Here is a 4929-nt window from a genome sequence, read left to right as displayed (position 1 = left end):
GATAGGTTAAAGCCCCCAACTTGGTTTATTGTTTTAGGTTCTGATACGAGAATGTTAGCCCCCAGATGGAGGGAATCGAGAGAACTCTAGAGAGAGAGCTAGTATCTTCCCTACCTAGCCAGTCTTCAGAATTATTTAAACTTTAAATTAGCCAATGTTCTTTATAGTATCTCTAGTATGGGTAAAGAATATTATTACTACTACTTGGCATAACACAATTTGCATACTTCCACAACAAAATTCATATTCCTTATTACTGATTCATGATAATTATTACTAATTCACGATAATAAGAAAGATATTTTCATATTAAATACTTTTCTTCTACAAAAACTTTAGTTATCTTTTTACTTTTTCGTTAAAATATCAAAAATACCATAAATATTTTAAATTCCTACAAAAATCTTTTTTTGTTTAAGTAATTATCTTTTTAAAAATAGAAAAACTTTCTAAAAAGTGCATTTTGCATAATCTTCCCTGTGGGTTCGATATTCAGGTCTTAATCAAAAAGTCCTATATTACTTGATAACGATACGTATAATTAGATAGTATCCCATATTTAAAAATTATAATCATAAATTAAAAGGTTAAATTCTTATTTTTCTTCAGGATTAGGTTTTTGGTTTTGTTGCAAAATAAGGAAATATAAGTGAAAAATACGATCAGAACTATTGTTATACTGTGCATAAGCATTATGTACGAGATCAAGTTTTTGGCGCCGCTGCCGGGGAAGAAAACTAAGTAAATTTTTATTTTTAGAAAGTCTTATTTAAAATTTAAATATTATATCCTATTTTGTATGTTTTAGTTTATTTTGTTTTATTTTATGTTAGTGTATGCGTAGTTCAGGTTCTGAAGGACTAGTGCCCTACGATTCTGAATTAGAAAGAACTATTAGAAAAAAATCAGAAAATCCAAAAAACTTAAAAATCTTGAAAAATAAAAAAAAATTACAGAAATGGCAAACCAAAATAATGAAAATGTTGAAATTAATTAAGAGTTTAGACCTTTAAGAAATTATGCCAACCCTACTGTAGATGAACTTCATTGTAGTATTCAAAAACCTACTGTAGTGGCTAATTCATTTGAGCTTAAACCTGTTATTATCCAAATGGTATCAAATAATCAGTTTTGGGGATCACCAACTGAAGATCCAAATTTATATCATACCAATTTTCTAGAATTGTGTGCTACATTTAAATACGATAGTGTTTCAGATGATGCCATAAGACTTAGGTTATTTCCTTTCTCACTGAGGGATAAAGCTAAGATGTGGTTCAATTCATTAGCACCTGGATTTATTAGAACTTGGGGTAATTTGACACAAAATTTTCTTGCTAAATACTTTCCACCATAAAATTCTTGCTAAATACTTTCCACCATAAAAAACTGCGGAGCTTAGAAATGATATTACATCTTTTAATCAATTTGAAGGGGAATCTATTTATGAAGCATGAGAACAATTTAAAGAACTCTTAAGAACTCTTAATCTATTTATGAAGCACCTGGATCTATTAGTAATGATTGTTAAACTTCATTTGGTGACTTAGACATGTTAGAATGAGAATCTGGACGTTAAGTTGACTGGTGCAAAAAGCACCAGATCCGGCGCTTAAGCGCGGAAATTTAATCACTTGTGCAAATTTCGATTTCTGGAAGGTGTAACCACAATTTTAGTTAGCATAAATGTGTCTTGGCAGTTTCTAGTCCTGCCTAGAAGTTATGAGGGGGGAATTAGGCCTATAAATAGAAGGGGTTTGTAAAGGAATTTCTCCCCGGATTATTTTTAGCCCTAAAAGTCTAAGAAAGAGAGAGATTTAGAGAAAATGTCTTCATGGGAGATGAATTTGAAGAAGATGGAAGAATCCATGAGGAAGAAATTCATTAGTTAAAGTTCACAGGAGATGTATAACGGTTTCTTAGTCGTTAGTATTGAAGGGATATCAGAGAAGATCAATAAGAATGAGAATGATATATTTGTATTAAAGACTAAGGTGCTTTAATTGCATGCTCATCTAGAACATATTGGGTGGCAACTTAAGATGAAATTCAGTCATACCAGTTATGTAGAGGAATCAGATAAGGTGATGTTCCATAAGCAAAAGTGGATCGAAGATGATAGTATTAGAGCTCACCACCATCCGTTTTATCAACTCTATATTCCTGGAGAGACTACTGAGAGACAAGAATTTGTTTCTTCTAATGAAGAGCGGCATTAAGTTAAGTGTTAGGAATTGTGTATTTGGAGTCATGTTTTTAAGTGTATTAGTGTTTATGTCTTTTATTTAGTATTTTTGTCACTTATGTGGTAATTGTAAATGTGTGTTAAGTGTTTTATACTTAGGAAAATTTTCTCATCCAAGACTATTTGAAGAGAGAACTAAGTGTTAAATGTGTTTGTACTTATTTGTGAATTAATATAAGTTTTTTTTTTTGTGAAAATTTGTGTTATTTTTAGTCTCAAATTGAATTAATTATTATGGAGAATTTTGAGAGAGAAGGGAGTTATAGGAAATAAAAATAGTAATTTAAGTGATATAAGACCATTTTGGGGTGGTTTACTTAGGCTAATTGTGCATTTTACTTACAATTAAAATTTTTAAAAATTGTGTACTGGCGATGGGCCGCACACGCCGCCGCTCCGCGGAAGGGTGGTGGGACCAACCCAAGAGGCAGGCGCCTAAGCGCCACTTACCCACGCTTAAACGCCGGTTCACGAAAATCGGTTCGTTAACGGTTAAAAGTGAATTTTAATTCTGAAAAAGCCATTTTCAATGCATCCTATCGTCTTCCCCAACTCAAGTTCGCAATTTTGAGGGCTGGTGCAAGTGAAATTTGGAGATTTCTTGGTGGAATCGAGTGAGATTTGCTAGATCCAAGTTCCTTAAGGTAAGAGCTTTACTTCTATGAAAAAAATTTGGATTTTCACCATTTATTTTTAGCACATTTGGAAGATTTCAAAAATTTAGAAATTGCTTGGGAAGTTTAGTTAGTGCTTTTTGAAGTTTAGTTTAGTGATTTAAACTTGATTTTTATAATTATTTTTGGAATTTATCAAATTTGCAGAATGACATCAAGAATGAAAAGGAGCAGAGGAAAGAGCCATTTGATTCGCGGAAATTTGTTAGTTCAAAAGTACAAGATTAATATAGTGACGCTCTACAGTCATGAAAATTGATTCAGGAGCGATGTTTTAAGAGTCCAGGTGGAGAAGTAGAAGACGTGGGAGTCCACCGACAATGGGAATAGTTCTGTTGTTTCTCTAATGTTGTTGTAATTTCTTTTGTAAGGGAGTTTTATCCAAATCTCCCAGAGGCTGAGGATGATTGAGTTATGGTTTGAGGGAAGTTGAAACCTTTTACTCCAGAGGTAATCAACTTGTTCTACCATTTACTATCGGAGACTTTGTGTTTTTATGCAAATTATAGTCCTACGGAAGCGGAGTTAGACGAGATTATTTCATACTTGACTATTGGGAGAGGACTTTTGAAGATTACTAATGAGAGGATAGTAAATTTCCCAGCTTCAAAGTTATGTGCACCTTCAAAGGCTTGACACTATTTCATTTTTGCTCGTCTTCTTCCAACCAATCATCTCAGTGAAGTGACCAGAGAGAGCGACGTTGAATTATTGTATTCAGGAGAGAAAGCCCATCAACATCGGGTCTTTGATCTATCACACTATCATCAGTTATGTTACAGCTGCTACTACTGCAGGTATGGGATTTACTTCCTTGATATTTTCTTTGTGCGAGCAGGCTGGAGTAAAGTATGATAGTTGGGAGGAAGTTCTGTTACCTCTAAAGCCAATCACAAAGGTGAATGTGAAGAATTATTATGAGCATTTGATTTTTGGCTGGAGAGGAGGATTTTCCAGGAGCTATGGATTAGAGACGTTTGCTGCATCTTCATCTAGACCATCTACTTCACGTGCTTCTACATCTAGATGTGATTCTACTAAGACTCAGGATGAGTCATTGCAGAAGATGATGGATAATATCAATTTTACCACTGATAAGGTACAAAATTTAGAGTGTTTTGCATATCATACTAATAGTTATAATAAAAGGAAGACTGACTATGAAGAAAAATTCCACACATCTTTGGAGAGCCTGATTAGAGGTGATCTAGGAGTGCAATTTCCTCCATATCCTCAGTATCCTGATTATGAGCCTGTAGAAAAATGGTATAGCAGTGATTTTGAGGATGAAGAGTAGAGCTGAGAGATTCATTTTATGATTGTAATATGATATGAACTATGTGATTTGAGCTTGCTACATTTGAATCTGTCTGTTGTTTTGGACTATGTTGTGTTCTGGACTTTTATGTTTTATTATTATTATGACGTTTGTGGTAGTTAATATTTTATTTTTAAATTTTAGGTTAGTAACTGTTGTTTTGTGTTTAGTACAGTGATTTAGTTAGTTTAGAACTTAACTTAATTTCATATCTGTTATAAAGTAGAAAATCTTGCTAGCTTAGATCTTAAACTTAAAATTCAAAAACTACTTCCCTATATTTTTTTTATTATGTTAGTGTGTTGTTTGCTTTTATACCCACTGTTTAGAAGTCTATTTAAATCTCTACATGTTAAACTAAAATAAAATATTAGAAAATTTGATCAAAATTAATTTTGCTCCTGTCTTTAGTTTTATACTGGTATAATTAGGATGTAAAAATTTGTGTTAGCATGTTATGTAAATTTTCATTCATGCTTATATATCTAATGCTAAACTGTTTAATCTATTAAAAAATTTAAGTTTGGGAGGTTGAAAAATATTTTCAAAACTGGAATTTTATTTTTTTCTCAAATGAACTACAAGTGAATTTGATTTTAAAAGAAAAATTGATTATGTATATGAAGTTATATTAAGGAAGTAAATTTTGATTTTAGAAATGAGTAAGAAAATTTAGTTAAAATTTTAAGTAA

This window comes from Phalaenopsis equestris, unplaced genomic scaffold (genome assembly GCF_001263595.1).
Source record: "Phalaenopsis equestris unplaced genomic scaffold, ASM126359v1 Scaffold201709, whole genome shotgun sequence".
NCBI lineage: Eukaryota > Viridiplantae > Streptophyta > Magnoliopsida > Asparagales > Orchidaceae > Phalaenopsis > Phalaenopsis equestris.
This window is presented reverse-complemented; position numbering follows the sequence as displayed.